The 17636-nt window shown below is 34.8% G+C and overlaps 1 long non-coding RNA gene across 2 annotated transcripts in view; it reads right to left on the minus strand.

Annotated features, from left to right (window-relative positions):
* Positions 1-17636, minus strand: part of LOC132360600 (uncharacterized) — a 381015-nt gene that overhangs the window by 139615 nt on the left and 223764 nt on the right. Inside the window, exons 3-4 of one of the 2 annotated variants that reach the window (XR_009501128.1) lie at positions 16924-16981; positions 6675-6743 (exon numbers count right to left, since the gene is read on the minus strand). This is a non-coding gene — a long non-coding RNA (uncharacterized LOC132360600). The remainder of the gene's footprint in view (positions 1-6674; positions 6744-16923; positions 16982-17636) is intronic. The other variant, XR_009501129.1, reaches the window with a different exon arrangement.

Below are 17636 nucleotides of genomic sequence, written 5' to 3' on the forward strand. Positions count from 1 at the left end.
TTTAATACTGATAAATCAGAAAACGCATAGCTGTTTTCATTAAACCAAAAATATTAAACTAATCTTGGAACCAAGCAGAACCCTGCCTGCCCCCCCGCCCCCCAAATACAAAGGCCCCTCCATGTTTCCTGCCTCTTGTTTTTAGAGAAGCTAAAGTCTCCCAGGTCTTCATGAGTCATAAAGGAGCAGGCTCAAGCAGCTAATGGTTAGGACTATAGAGTCACAGACAGTGTCTGATGCACATTCCTGAGTTGTTTTACACATACTGTAACTGCTACCAGAGGGGAAAGGCTGACTGCATGGTGACCAGACTGCAGCCGTGATATAAACTGCTCTATTTTGATCAGTACTGAGTCTATGGCTAACACAGTTCCAAGAACTGGCCTTAAGAGAACGGGATTAACACTATTGCTCAAAATAATCTATATCTTCGTGGACATCAAAATAATTGTAGCTTGTTCTGCCCATATATGTAAACAGGCAACTATAACTGTCAGCAAAGAGATGCTACAGACCCCTGTTGACATCTTCCACTCTAAGAATATGGCATCCTACGTCAGCATGAAGAAGTTACAGAAGATGGACTTTTGCCCATGATCCCATAAAAAGGAATGATGTTCTGACAAGTGGGGATTTGTAAGCCCCTTTTGACAGGGCAGAGCTCTTTGCAGGAAAGAGCTCTCTGCAGGAGGCCCCTTTGTTTTGTCACAAACCTTAAAACCAGGCACAGCCATGCTCTACTCATGTCTGGCCCTAGCACACTTTTTAAATCTTTGGACCACAGAATACCTTGCCTAATTTGTTGGTTCTTTCCATACATCCAAGAACTAGAAATGAAGAATAACTAATTAACAGAAGACCAGATCTCTTTCCTAGTTTCCCCTTCAGTAATCTCACAAACTGTGCGAACAAGATAGCATCTAAAGAAAAAATCACAAGAAGTTGACAAGCCTGCACACAAGTCTGCAAACAGTGGGGGATGTCGATGACTCTGACCCCCATTTTAATGCTTAACTGAGATTACTTCCCTTTTTCCCTTTAAAAACTTTCATGGCCAAGCAGAATCTTCGGAGATGGTTTCTGGGGGACACTGAGTACACCATCTCCCCAGATTGCCAGCATTCTGATTAAAAGCAATTTTCTTTCTACCAACATTTGTCTCTCTCACTTGAGTACTGATTTCTTGAGCAGCGAGCAGCCGAATCTGATTAGGTAACAATCTCACCTATCAAAGATTTACCTTAATTATGTGAACTTGAATTCTTAAAAATGTCCAAATTGGTTTCTTAAAGGATACTTTTAAAATCTCAGAATTGAAACTCTCAGAAGTTAGTTCAGTTTTCTTATTTTCTATAAAAGAAATTGAGAATATTGTATTTATGTAAGGCCTATATGTCTATCTCTAATCCAATCAGAATATAGTTTTTTTATGAGGTTCTACAATCTAATTTGGTATTACCATCTGACGGGAGGAAATATTACACGCTTAATGAGTGGTAAAGACTTCTCTGAATTACAGACACAAAAATGTACATACAGACACATATCAGAGCTTATGAACTCAATTCTAAAATCCCATCCCTGGATCAGGAGTAAACACAGATATATAAAACTCACAGGTCCATATCAAAGATCTATTTTCTTCTCAGTGCGGGACACATTCTTAATTGATTTGAGCTCAAAACAGAAAAAAAACGAAAAGAGTAATAAACCAGATTACCTGTTGTCTCTTATCCAATAATGCTAAGAGCTCTATAAGCCATTAATCTGTTTATAGAGATCACCAAATTGTTAGACCATAAAACCAAATTCCCAATGGGAAATAACTTATTGGCTGTAAACAAACCAAAAATAAAACTCAAAGCAGAAGAAACAAGCACTAAAATCAAGCCAGTACTCAAAAATAATCAAAATTAAATTCTTGCCCTGCTACACATGAGCAAGACTCAGAAGCGCAAGATCAGGTGTTAAACTTCCTGTCTGGTCCCCAGGTTACCAACCAAGAAAGGAGCAAAAAAGACTCATTTTTAAAGGGAATTTAAAAATGAGTCATGGCATGAAAACTGTAAAAGAAAAAAAAAATGCATTGGACAATTAAGAAGACTATTTTATTCAGGCTATTTTAATAGGGAGAAAGTTCATTTCTGCAGGAAAATGTCTTAGAGAAAAGGAAGTAAGCCTTAAGTTGTATAGAGGCAGTTAAACAAGGGACTCACAGGGAATGGTGGGCAATGACTATCTTAGTCATGAGGAAAGGCGGTCCCTGCAGTTAACTGTTTCCAAAGATAAAGTGATGAGGAATTTTACAGCCATCACTGCTTTCTAGGTGTACAGGGATCAGGCAAAATTCAACATTGTTAAGAATATGCATTGTTCCCCATCCTTGCTCCTTGGCAAGGAAATTCTCAGGGCAGTGACCAAGATGGTCTTAAAGTTCCTCTCAGCTGGACTGTACTTCAGACAGGTTCGCTTCTGGACATGGTCCTGACATCCCTTTTCCCAGAGCATTTACCTTGAAAATTTATAACTGCAAACTCTTCTGCCTCTCTGCAATGCATGTAAATCTCCATAGAAGCCTCTTGACCACTTGAGGACCCAGGGAATGTCTATCTCAAGGACCTGAGAACCATCTCTTTGAAATGTAAACATCAAAGTAGATAGGGCCCCAGTCTCCCAATCCCTGGAGGTAGGAGCCAGTGGGCATCCATAAGCAAACAAATGGCCTAATCACAGAGAAAAACATTTGCAAACTCAGGAATAACTTCTATTAATTCCCATTAACTCACAAATAACATCCCATTGATTTACCTTCTCCCTAAAGTCCCCCTCCAGTACTTCTCCAAAAGCCCAACCCAGCACTGAAAAACCCTCCAGCTCTTTTTTTTTTTCCCCAGCAGAATTGAGTTCAAGTCTCTCTTCTCTATTGAAATAAACTTGAATAAACTCTTTGCCTGTTTAACTTTGTGTGGTGCAATCTTTGCTTTGACAGAAGTAAATGAGGCAGTCATAAGGCTCACATTTCTTGTTTCTCATGTCTCAAGTATCACTGTCATTCATTGCCTGAAGTACTAAAGCTTGGCTGGAAGCAGAAATATGTCACACAGGTTAGTTTCAATTATTAAGAGAAAACAATTGTCAACTGAGAGCAACAATACTGAATTAAGCTGGAAGCTCATTGGTTAGATTCACTCAATCACATACTGAATAGATTGAAAAGATTCATTCCATAAACATAAGAAAACTTAATAATTGAAAATAATATAAAATGTTTAGGTTTTTTGTTGTTGTTGTTCAGACAATCACACTGATGTTAAATCCACGAAGGAAGGAAACGCTTTTCTCCCTCAGTTCTCTGACCGTATCAAGTTCTCTCTGCTTTTATGCATAGCTCCAAGCCAATGTGTCAGTCTGAAAGTTTTCGATTCCTCAAGTGATTGTCTTTAACTTGCTTTTAAGATTTCACTGTCAAAGGAGTTTGAGATCACGTAATTCAAGTTGGAAATAATTAGAAAAAGAGAACTAGAACTTTGGAACATCAAAGGACACAAAGCTGAAACGACAGATCAGGAGCAGAGGTAGAGATAAAAGGGAGATGAGACAAAGCCAACCCCTTCAGAACTATTTGCAGCATCCTCAAAAAGAAACTGAGCTAAAACCTGTGAGACACTGAAGGACTGAAGCTAAAATGATTTACCCTATTCTAATAAATAAGTTTGTGCATAAAATTGTCATGGGTGGAGTAAGATTGTGTATTTATACAATTGAATGGGAAATGTGGAGTAAGAACTTCTCTGGTAGGTAAAGATTTGTTTATAGGTTTGAATAATACGATAAAGAATTTAAATCTAAGAAGTCTCAGTGCAAAGAAGAGAAAAATGTTACAGGTATCCTTTGAAATGAACATTTTAAAATCAGTAACAAATTTTGAAGAGAAATTGATTGACACTAATTAATGAGCCTTATAAGTCACAGATTTATTTGGTATTTGATAATACATAAAATTATACCAAATTTTTCATGAGTTTATTTTAATCTCTTTTTCTCATTAGGTTTTTAAGATCTTTAATCATAATATTTGTGTATATGTGGGACCAAGAGAAGACACTGTGTTTGTGTACGTATGTTTTAACGGTCTCTTTCTCTAAAACATGAGCTTGTTGGGAACAGGACAAATTATTAATCATCTGTCTATTTCCAATGGCTAACCCAGAAATACAATTGAATTTCAGTTGAATCAAAATTGTAGACTTAAAAATGTGCATGTACGTGTTCAACACGACATCAATGAAAGCCAAAAACAGCAAAATTAAAGCTTCTATGGGAGAGTTTTCATATTTTAGAGCATCTATTAAAGGTATATAATACAGATGGTGACATTAGGCTTATGAAAACTATTCAGGAACATGGCTAACTATTTATCTTATAATATTAGGCAAAGAAATGTGATGAAATATTACAAATAAATTATGATTTCAAAAGATTTTTAAAAATATGTATGTAAAACTAAGTGAAGGAAATCACACAACTTTACAATGGTAGCATTTTTGGAAGCATCCAAGATGTATACTTTGCTATTATTTTATTGAATTTTCTTTAAATTGTTTTTAATAATTCCTTGAATCATGTCTGAGAACATATGTGTTACCACTAGGGAATTAAAATCATACTATCAAAGGGATGAAAAGCAGCAAAAAATATATATGATAGTATCCCAACAGTAGTAGCCAAACTAAACCCAGCCAGCAGATTATGGAATTGAAAATCAAAGTTGCACAGTATAAAAATACAGCAGGGACAACATAACAAGCTTAAGCCATTTTGCCTATATATTTCAATGTCTTTGTAAAAAAATACTGGCCAAACACTCTGGGAAATGTACTCTATTTCTCAAACGTACACATGTACAAAAGGCCTTTAGTTATCATTTTGGTTTTAGAGTAAATAGAATGTGTGGGCTACTGAAAGACTGAAACAGTTCAGTGAACAACAATAAATTAGAACTTGTAAAGGATACCTAGGGGCCACAGGTAACCTTTCATTGTAATTTTTAGCTGTCTTTTTTCAATGTTCTCCAACAACTACAGATTAGCGCTGGGCCTAGACATCAAGTACTTGATAAAGCACAATTCCTGTCCTTTATTTTGGCTGACTCTATTAACAACCTCATCACACATTTTTCTATAATAATTTCTGATAAAATATTCTCCTTCATTATCTTCTTTATCCCAATCTATAGCTATGTTTCCATTTAGGAAGGACAAAGCATTATCACTCTCTGATTTTTCTTTTTTACCAGAAAACATGTAATTTTCTTTTTCTTTTGGGAACTAGGCTTTGTCCCTATGCTAATAAAAAGGATATTTAATAAAAAATATACATTTTTAATATCGGGTTGAGAAAATACCTAGTGTACCTTCTCAATTTTATGCTTTCAATACTTTGTTTTGAGACTGTATAGACTTACCCTGATTTCCACGCTTTTCTGAAGAGAGTCACACAAGACCTGCTTAGCTTTGCAAAAGATTACAAAGAAGCAACAAATACTTACTTCCTTTAAGGTTTTAGGTTTTGTGTATGTGCGTGTATGTGTGTGTATTTCCTTATTGTCTGTTGAAAATATGATATGTAGTGACTGAGTCATAGCCATCTGCATCTCTAAGAATTGAAACCTAACATCAACCACTATGTTCATATCAACCACAAAACAATTTAATATTAAACCAGCAACTGAAGTGGATCAAATAAGAATTGATGCAGGATAATCCATTTGAAAATTAGCATTATGCCTTATGCAATATTTTCAAATTAAATAATAAACATATTAAACACATACCTTATGATTCTCATATGTAATTCTTGAATCACTGAAAGGCATCTTTTCAAATGTGAAGTAAACATTTTTGGTGTACAGTTTTGTTCTTTATTTTTTCTTGTTTTTATCAAGAAGAAGACCCCATTACTTAATTTCTTTAAAGGAACTCAAATCTTAATGAAACTTCTCACCAGTTAAAAATATATACTTTTATATAAATTTTAACTCATATGGTTTATATGCAGTCTCAAAATAATTTTAAAGAGGAAATTCATGACAGACACATATAAGTGAACATAGGTCAGCAATTTCATTTTACTTATTAATTATTGAGGAAATCAGTAAGATATTTTAAAAAATGTTTCAGAGGAGAATGTAAACAACAGACACATTTATAGGCAATCAGAACCGCAAAATTGACTTATTCTACAATGGTTTTAATAAATTCTTTCTTGAGCTAGAAAAAAGTTCATTTGCATTTTGTGGAAATAAACAAAGACCAAATTATTTGCACTGGTCTGTGAGGCAGGCTTGAACAACAGGATTATAAGGCATATGCCTGTGTTCTATGCTGTGATTCTCCTTCTTATGACAAGAACACTTTTAGACTGCATAACACAAAACAGTTAACAAGGACAGCAAAGAGAGATGAGAAAGAATGGCCTGATTCCAACAAGGATGCCAAACAAATAGGAACCAATAATAAAATCCAAGTACCAAACCAAATAATAAATAGCCCAGGAACTCAACATAAAGAGAATGAAAAAAATGGAGTTCAGATCCCCGTGCTGACTTACTACATCTTCACAGACTAGACAACCCGCAAGTAGCAAGGCACAAGGGACCCCTGTGGATACTGTACCTGGTCGAAGGCTAGGGCCTGCGGTGAAGGGCAGTGCAGGCTGGTGGGCTTTAGTGGGACTTCCTGTATCTGTGAAAATAAACAAAGGCCAACCAAATAAGAACAAGCAAAGGCTATTTATTAGAGCTTGCTATAGCAAGAAAGTCAGCCACTGTCACTTGCGTTTGGTACAGACTCAAAATCAGGCAGAGCAGTGGAAAAGATTTATAGTGAACAAAAAGAGAAAGCTTTAGGTGTGTCTTGATTGGAGATCATTGGTATGGGGAAGCTATCAGCAGGCTAACTAGAAGGGGGGCATCCTATATGATTGGTTAGGGATGCATATTTGGGCTTTCTCTGATTGGTCCTAAGTTGGAAACTGGGACAGAAATCAGGGAAATGCTCAGTTATTAATCAAGCCCTGGCCATGTTGAGCTGATTGCTATAGAAGTTATTGTTTGATTTCCTGGATTGTTACTAGAGACAGCAGTTTGACTTCTCACAAACCTTATATACAAGACTTAGAGCAGCCTGGTTTCCGGCTAGGTTGTTTTACATAAGGGATTGGTTTCCAAAGATATTAATAAATATTAACGTCTACCATTTATTTATTTAAGTAATTAAGACTCTATTAAAAGGTATCTAAAATATTTTTGTCCACTTAAAAATCTATCCTAAATTTTTATGAGAGTAAATATAGATTTAATATACCTAACCTATATGTGTATGCAGTAAGACCATATATAATACATACTTATCCTATGTGTGTTCATATATGTGTGTATGCGTACATATGTATGTGTGCATATATACATTTTTAGCCATTAAAATTGCCACTTTTTATTTCCCACCATAGATTTCAAAGAGAAAATCAGCATGTAAAGTTAAATTTCATGTTCTTACTAAGTGATTTATTCTTTCCTTTGATCCAAATACTACACAGATCTTCAAACTGATAGTCTGCATTTGGGAGAGAGAATGGGGAAAGATTTGAACTCTACCAGCTGGGTAATAGTAGTTGTTGATATTTTTCATCGATGTAACAATTAAAGGTATTCATATAATGTCAAACAATTTTCTTTACAATTTTATATTTTCTATTATTTGTTTTTGTACTTGAATTCTAAGAGTATAATGTGTTCCACTGAGATTCAGGAAAAAAAAAGTTGCAGTGGATATTAGGTAATGATAATGAAAGCTCTCATTTACGAAAAGCCATACCCTGTGCTTGTAACTATTCTAAATGTATTTCATTAGCTGATTTCATCCTCACAGAAACAGTAAGAATTATTATCATCTTTCCTGCTTTACAGATAATAAGATGATTAAGAGTTGTAGATTCTCTTAAGGTTCTTGGAACTATCTCTGAAATGTAGTCATAGAAAGAGATAGCACCTCTATCTCCCAGGCTCTGAGGGAGGGTATGAGCCTAATTTCATTGGGCACAAATTAGCAAACATAGATGGTCTGATCACAAAGAGAAACATTTGCAAACTCAGGAATAACTCACATAATGCTTGGCACATCCATTGATCAACCTTACCCCCACTCCTTTCTGAATGTCCTCCAGTGCTTTTTCACTAGCTTACCCAGTGCTTAAATCCCCAGCCTACTCCCAGCCTTTCTGTTCCCGCAGCTGAGCTGGGTTCTGTTTCACTCCCCTACTGCAGTAGTATAAGAATAAATTCAACTTCTTTTTTCTCCTCTTGTCGGGTGCCATTTTTTCTTAATACCTAGAAGGTATTTTAATGTGATGCTTACCTATAAAACAGCTTCAATACAAAGGCTTCTGCCTAATTACTAGTAAATTATGTGAAATACATTTTGAAAAACAGTTACATCTGCTGTGAGGATCACTGTTTACAGTCTGGAGCTTCAAGTTAGATATATAAGAATGGGAGTTGTCTTTGCAGCACATTGTGTTATTGCATTTTTAGGACCCGCCTCTGCAGTAACAAGCTCTAAGGTGTTTTCTAGAGTAATAAAATATTTAATAAAAGTAAGAAAAAGAGGCACAGGAGACCTTAGCAGCTCTTTTGCCCTTTGAAATACATTACTTGCCTGAAAGCTATTAGCTTAATACTCCCTTCTAGTAAAAACTATAATTCATCCTCTAAAAGCAAAGCGATTTCACTAGACCTATAAAACTTCTCTTCCTTCATTCAAGGTCCTAGACCTGATCTAATATAAAATCATCTCTTTGCATGCACAGGGTGATAATGTGAGGGACAAGATATTACAGTAATGTCATTTTCCCTATCAACTAACAATCAACAAATCTTCAGTGCTAAAAGGACAGTGGTAACTTGGTCAATTACCTCCCAATTCTGTGCACTGAGGTGAAGAAATCTTAGATGAGCCTGCCACGACCTTATGAGGTTACTCTCCCATGAATTGTTAATGATTATCTTCAGAGAGTGATAGTATCCCTGGGTCATCCATTTCATTTTTCTTAAATAAGAGCTAAAGTTCATGGGCTGGACAAACTCTGCCACCAAAGCAAGCTCTCCAAAATGAAGAGACATTATTAAAGCCACGCTTGTGTACATCAGTTAATTTTTCTTTTAACATTCTGTATTTTCAGAGGTCTTTTTGATATTGCATAAGAACCCAGAAAAAAAAAAGTCTAAATATTGTCTCTTTTTGAAGAAGAATATATTGTCATACTACAAAACCAAATTATGGAATGAAAACAAGGAAATAATCCCAAGAATGAACTATGAATATTTACTCTGACTTTTCAAAACAATTGATAAATTTTATGATGTTAAGAATTTTTAAATGTGCTGACACTTGCTTAAAATGCCTATTGACTTATAAATAATTATCTTAAAAGTCATAGTAGGTTGCGTGAGATTTCCCTTTTGAAAATTTGATAAGATTGTTAAACGCAGCAATGATAACAATGTATTAAGCATCTGCTATATGCCAGTAGTCAAGCATGCATTATCTAATTTAATATTCAAGGACCCTATGAGGTATTCACTATTATTATTCATCTTTCACATATAAAGAAAAAGTCAGAGTAGATTTATATAATGTAGCAGAGCTAGTGAGTAGTGAGCAGCAGAGTTAGAGTTTGGAACTGACCCATCTCCATCTAATAACAACAGTGTTTCCTGCTTCTCAGGGAAAAAAATGCTTCCATAGAATTTCTATTTAATTTTAAAGAAATGAATACTGCCATTTCTTTTATCTCCTTCTTTGTGTGACATTCCAATCAGTGATACTAGTTTGGGTCTTTGGCTTTCCCATTAGTCCTGCTAATTTGAAATGTTTTTACAGTGGAAATATAGGCTTAAATCATCTTTATTACAGATGATCTGTATCATCTATATCATGTTGATTCTTATGACATTTTTGATGAAGTATGCAATCCAAGCTCTTTTATAGAAATGGCTAAGTATTCACCCAACTGTTTGATACTAAAAACCTAGCAATGATCAGAATGGGAGGATGAGGTGTCTGGTCCTATTCCAAACAGGTCTGAAGCAATATATCTAACCCAGAAATTCCCAAGTGATGAATGATTTTTCTCATGGTGAATCTATATTTGTAAAAGAATTATTTATGATGACAGAGACAGGGACACATTTTCCCTGCAGGAGAAACTCAGATGTAAATATGGCCAGAGGAGACCTAAGGGGATAACCATACAAGCAGTCAATTATCAAGGAAGCTTGATATGGGGTGATGGGATCAGTAAGATAGCTTCTGCTACAGAGGTCAGCATAATGTGATCTCCTGGTAACAGTTCTGAGTTGCAACTCAAGGTGGGCAGTTTAAGAGCTCCAAACTAGGAGGTATTAATAGGATAATGATGTAATTTACCATCTTAATTGAGATACTTGTCATATTTAAATGAAGCCCTATGAATAATTAGGCTGGAATAACAAACTGACACTCAAAGGGACAAACCAGGGCATATTATCTCCTCAAATCTTTGAAATTGAAGTCATAGAACAATGAGTATAAATTTCAGTTCTAATATAACTCCCTGTAAACTTTGAAAAATTACATTTGATTCCTCAGGCACACAATGATAGAAACTATTCTCAGGGGGTTGTTTTTGCAGGTTAAATGTGTTAAATGTTCACACAAGTGCCTAGCCCTAAGACATGGCCAGTAACTGAAGCCTCAATGTGTATAGACCTTTATTCCAGTTTTAACGAAGTAGACTTTGAAGCCTGAAGGCCTAGGTTTTACTACCTGCTCTGCTAAATACTAGCTGTATAACCTTGGATAACAAGGCTGCCTCCGTTTCCTTATGGGTAAAATTGGAATAGAGTAGAATGATTTACCTTAGAGCATTATTATGGGGATTAAATAAGTATACACACACATTTAATAAAGTATGTTATCAATATTTAACATTAAATTATTGTTATTATTATTAGTTGAAATTCTTTACAATATTTTTAGTACATTGGCACACTGGCCTTCTTTTTGTATTTTGGTTACAAGAAGAGAAGAAGGAATAAAAAAAGGAGGAAAGTAAAATTGTCATAAAAAATGAAAAGCATTAATTAATCATATTTTTAAACTACATGTATATTTAGCAAGACAACTAAATAATTATCTCTCTTCTGGCATTCTTGAAAATAGGTACCAAAAAGAGTTTGGCTTTTTTTATATATCTTCACAAATTTCAAATTATTATTTACGCAAAATTATTTCAAACTGTGAAAATGTGGGAAGTTTAGGGTGACATTTCTAAAAACCCTAATTTTTGTGCTGAAATATCATGTAATTCTTTTTTAGCTTGATTTTTATTTCTCTTGACAAACTGATTTAGTATACAGATATTTCCTCACTTTTGATACACATTTAGCAAAGGAAAGTTATCCATGAATAATGAGCCCTCCTTATATCATCTCGGATTTGAAAAATCTTAAACTCTTTACAGAAAAAAAAATTATTGAAAGAAATGTAGATAGTGTTCACTATAAACAAGTATGTAAGTGACTGACTTAAAAACTCATAGGTAATTAAAACCAAAGGTAAAATGCAAATCATAAGAATTGTCAGGTAAGCACATGAAAATGTGCCCAACTTCACTACACTTCATAGAAATGAAAATAAAAAGACAATCTGTTGCCAAAATTCCTGCCAAGGACAGGAATTTTAGCTGTTTTGTTCACTACCAAATTCTCAAAACCTAAACTAAGACCTAGCATATAGAGGCAGGCACAAACATTTGTTAAATAAGTAAATTTTTACCCAACAAACATGCAAAAACTTACATTTTGATAATATTAAATGTTAGCAGAAATATATATCTGGTGGGAGTATAAATTCATATAATTGTATTGATAGAAAGTCTTGTAGCCATTAAAATTAAAACTGTATGTCATCTATTGAAAAAATACATTTAATAATCGCTATTCTAAAGCTCAACTTTCTCACCATCACAAAGATATTTGGTTGATGCATTGTTTATTAAATGCAAAATAACTGTGACAATTATGATTTCCAAGTGGTAAATGCTTTTGCAGTTTTAACATTACATTGAGCTATCTAATTTTAAGAAATTTAAGAGCATTATAATAAAATACTTAGTAAAAGGGTTTATTTTGTTATGGATTGAATCATGAATTAGAACAATTATGACACTCATTCATAAGGTTGTGAATTTTTTTCAGGATCAAGCTTTTTAGAGAAAAAAAATTTATTACAGTAGATGTTACCCGATCTATCAATTATGCCCCTCTTCAAACTAAACCTAAACAGTAATGCAAATCATGTCTTAATCACTCTTAAATTAAAGCATCTACTGTCACCTCAAAGAGAGTTACAAGGAAACTTTAATATCCTTTATGGAAGTACTTAATTTAAGGTAGAGAGCTATATTCCTCTCCCTGTTATAAGGCTGGTTTTTCACTGGGTGAGGCATGTAGGGGGTGATTTTTCCCAGGAATTTCTTCCAACTTTTCAGATTAGATATAAAAATTTTCTGAATTAAGACATATATACAATTAAATTGTGATTATCTCTACCAGCTGCACTTTGCTATATAAGTTATGGTAGAATATGTTTACAGCTATGGACACATAACCCAACTGAAATCAACATCTGTTCTAGGTTTACAAATGAAACAAATGATTCGCTTTTGAAAGATTTGCTCATTAAAAGTTTTGCCTCAGAAGAGGACAAGACCCCATGGTGAGGTCCGCCGGGGCAGCCAGTCTGAAATGATGGTTCTGGATCCTTTGTGAGCAGGCCCTGAGCTCCCCCAGTGCCGACTCCTCTGCTGGATGGAGCTTGGAGTCTGTATCTCCACCACTTCCTCGCAAACCCCCAGCCTTCTATTGCCTTGTCCCCCAACTAAGGTGGCCCTGACATGTGCTAACTGCCTCCTGGCCTCAATGACAACCAATCTCTGGCAGAGTCAGCCCTAATGCTCCACCCAGTCTCAGGTTTCTGCCCCATGCCCTTCTGTCTGTGAGTGCTCTGAAGACAGCAAGGAGCGAGATTAAAATTCATATGGAGTTTCAAGTTGTTCTTGAATGCTGGGTGTTTTTAATAAATTAAAAAATATTTCGAGTAAACGAAAATAAGCGGTTAAATAACATGTTCCTGCACAACAAATGAGTCAAAGAAAAAATTTAAAAAGAGAAATTAAAAAATATTCTGAGAGGGCTTCCCTGGTGGCGCAGTGGTTGAGAGTCTGCCTGCCAATGCAGGGGACACGGGTTCGAGCCCTGGTCTGGGAAGATCCCACATGCCACAGAGCAACTGTGTCCGTGAGCCACAATTACTGAGCCTGCACATCTGGAGCCTGTGCTCCGCAACAAGAGAGGCCGCGATAGTGAGAGGCCCGCGCACCGCGATGAAGCGCGGCCCCTGCTCGCCGCAACTAGAGAAAGCCCTCGTACAGAAACGAAGACCCAACACAGCCATCCATACATACATACATACATACATACATAAATAAATCCAAAGTTTAAAAAAAGAAATGGTGTAGTTTGCTTTGCATCTTAAAAAAAAAAAAAAAAGATACATCTACTTTTATTTATAGCTTTGGTTATCTTAATTAAATGAAAATGTTTATTAATAAAATATCAACAATGGAAAGAGGGCTTTCCCAGCCTTTAGAAAAAGGATGAATAAACAACCACATTTTTTTCTGAATTGTGATTACCAAAGTTTAATTTTGGAGACTCATCAGTCTTACTGAATTTAGTTGCATTATTTTACTATGCAGGTTAAAAGCAATTAAATGCAGACTGTTTTCACAGTAAGTGAAATATAATCAAGGCACATTTAAAATGAGGCAGCATTAGAGCAAGAGCTGGTATTTAAACCGTGTGTATCTCCTTAGGACTGACCATGTTATCAGAGTAGCTAGCTGTTACTGTGAGCTTCAGGTATCACACCTAAAAATGGAAAAGCAGACTTAGTAAATCCCTTTGGGTAGTGATAATCCCTGGATTTGTGAAGAAAGCAGTGCACATGAGTCCTGATAATAAGACACATCAGAAAAGCATTTTGGGAAAAGACACATTAATGAATAGATGCATATATATGTGTTGTAGTTTCTAGGCTGTAATTGTGTAATCTGAAAAATAAAGTGATTGTAGAGGCTACTAAGTTTTCTATCAATTCTAAAATTCCACAAATTAAAAATGGATAAAATGGTGGTTAACAAATCTACGTAATTTTATGAAATGTAAAAAAAGGATGAAAAGTCATGATTTTTGTATATACTCTAATTCCATACAATATCAGGGTTTTTTTGGTGTTATAGAAATGACCATTTAATTATTCAAAGAAATCAATTACTAAAAGGTGACTGACAAACTGAATTGTGAAAATGTTTAACATAAAATTATAATCACCTATTTGAAAAATTGTGGAAGTCTGAATAGATGAATTCTAATTAAACTTATCTGTAGACATTAAACCAAACCTTTTAAAAGAATATAAAATGAATATCATATGTCCTACTATTATGAATAAGTCAAATGAAATTTCATTTCCAAGGACGATAGAGAACAACATGTAAGACCTTTGCTCTTGTGATAATATGAAGTAACTTGACAAAATAAAAGCCATACTTTTCAATGGGACTAACAAAGAAAATGGAAAGCAAGATCAAGGAAGCCTTGATGAATTAAATTCTAGAGACAGATAAAGAATGACAGGTTCATAGAAGATCAGAGCATCCTGGAAGTTGTGGACCATGGGGGTGGAAGGTTACCATGGGCTGAATAACCATGCAAGGATGAAGGGGATCAAGCACGTTTTGGATCTCATTGTGGGATTGTGAAATTGGCTGGAGTCTAGAAAAGCCCCAAACACTGAAGTAGATTCCCTGGCCCAATAACCCTTATCTCAACCACGTTAAAAAAGTAGCATTAAAAAGAGGGGAGAAGTGAATATAACACTCTTCCAGTTTAATTACTAAAGTAGAATTATAAAGGCCACCACTTGGTGATTGGGAGTTGGTATAATTACAAGGGAACTCTAGTCTATTAAATCTGAAACTCGAAGCTAGTTGAACTTTACTGCAGAAGGAGTGAAAGTGATTAGTGCCCTCCTCTACCCACATGCACACACTAACTCCCAGAGGTGAAACGGCCTACACTTTCTGGGAAATAAAAAAAACAAAACAAAATTATGCTTCAGTTTCCAATCAACTTTTATACACAATGTTGATAATACAATAAAAATTGTGAAGAGATAGGAAATTTTAGGGGACTATATGGATAATCATAAAATATATAGTTAAATATAATATCTAAAATAAGAAAGGTACTAGATAGGTATAACAACACATTAGATATTTAGAAAAAATATGAATAAACTTGAAAATTTGGAAAATAGGAATTTTTCTAATTAAAGAAGAGAAAGAAGGGGAAAAAACCCCTGAAAAACAGAAATCAGAGAATATGTTCTCCTGAGAGCCTTCAGGTATCCATTTTTCTTGGTAACTTCTAACCTATAGAATGCAATTTCCTACATTTGCATACCCGATGCCATGTACTTATGAGAATTTCTAATGGAGTACTACCTTGCTCCAGATACCACATTCTTGTTTCTTTTTTCTGTATCTAACTTATTTGCTGGTACAATATAAAAACTCTGCTAATTATCTGAAAGTAGTTGTGACAGGATCCTCTGAGATGGCTCTCAGTGACCTCCAACTCCAGGTAGGCGTTCCTTACATAACTTCTTCCCTTCCAGAGTGGGTTGTGACTAGAAACTTGCTTCTAACAAACAAAATATGGCAAAAGGGATGGAATGTCACAAGCAAGAAAGATTTTGAGCAGCATATAAGGGGAATCCTAAACTGATTCCAACAGACTGTTAGTAGAAATCTGGTTTTGAGGATGCTGTCTAAAAAGGAGATAATAAAAATGACTAAAGAGGAAATAAGAAAAATGTCATCAGAAACTGGAAAAAAATAGAGATCCCTTTGAAACGAAGTGGCAAAGAGCTTAATGAAACTGTTCTCTGCAGTTATGTGGACGTTTAAAATATGTGTAATGAATTTGATTATCTAGCTAAGGGGACTTCCAAGCAAAGCACTGAAAGTACTGTCTGGTTTCTTCTTTCTACTTAACGAAACACGTCCTTGAATGGCTACTTTAGAGCTGAAAAATTTTACCTCTCTGGAATAGAAGCAGAATTCTTCCAAAATCTATTCAACCACCATGCATGCATATAAATATGCAACAAACTGATTTCTTGATGCACTGCATTTCTCTAGTTTCTGAAACTATTATTTTAAATTCCTTTTGAAGCCAATATTTTATTCCAACAATCATTGAGTTCTGAGTGGTCATTATTTATTTTTTGATATGGAATCAAGAAATGTAATCTAGGTAACAACATATGTGATGATACAACAAACTTAAAAGGAGTTTGAATTAGAAAATCATATTTAACACATACATAAAAAGAAAACAGCTAAAACTAAAGTTTCCTTTATAAATATGTTGATTTACAAGGTTTGATTTTGAAGAAACAGAAAGAAAAGCAATTATTGACCCAAATAAAATCAAATTGCTAATAACCACTCTTCAGCACACCTCCATCTTTCCTGCCTCTGATCAATCTCCATCGTGGTCCTAAGCAATTCACTTAACCTCCATGAGCTACAGTGTGTCCTGGGCAGTGATGACTGCTTCAAAGCACTGTTATTTAATCAGCATATTATTAGTGATTACACGTTGCACTAAAACTTGGCAAATAGTAGGAACTGTGTAAAGGTTAATTGACTCTAAATCTGTATAATTGCCATAATATTGAGATGTGACAATCTTACTTCTTCAGATGAGCATCAATTTGCATTGCTTTTCCACTGATTCACTGACTTGCATTTCCTTTAGCAAAAAAAAAAAAAAAAAAAGAGAGAGAGAGAGAAAAGAAAGAAATTTTAAAAATTATGCCAGACCTAATCACCTCATTTAAAAGTCCAATCTCTATTCTGAACCATCTTCCACTCCTTTTAGAGTCCCTTTACCTGGCTCTAGTTTTCTTTTAATCTGTAGATTTTATCACCGTCTAATTTAAGTTTACTTGTGCATTATGATTATTTGCTATTATCTAACTCTTCTAGAAAGTAAATCCATTTCTATGTGTGCAGATTCTTTGTCTATTTTGTTCACTAATGTAGTCCAATTACCTAGAAACAACCTTGCATATAACTGGTACTCATAATAACTGTCAAATGAATGAATAAATAATTCTCCAATTATTCCCTAAAAGTTAATAATTGTTTGAGATATGTTGCCTATGAACTAAAAGGAGTTCCATACCTCTCAACCAACTGGAGCTGACCAATTACCCACCTGTATCCTAAATCCTGCTTCACAACTTAGCTTGTCTCTAAGAGAAAATCTTGGAAACAATTAAGTGTCCTAACTGTACTGTGATTAGAATTTGGCTCAAGCAAATCTTTAATGACTGATACTGAAGCCACACAGGGCAACTGACAGTTTTAAATTTTGATACAGAAACATTCAAGAGAAATGAAAA

The sequence above is a fragment of the Balaenoptera ricei genome, chromosome 2, assembly GCF_028023285.1.
Source record: "Balaenoptera ricei isolate mBalRic1 chromosome 2, mBalRic1.hap2, whole genome shotgun sequence".
Lineage (NCBI taxonomy): Eukaryota > Metazoa > Chordata > Mammalia > Artiodactyla > Balaenopteridae > Balaenoptera > Balaenoptera ricei.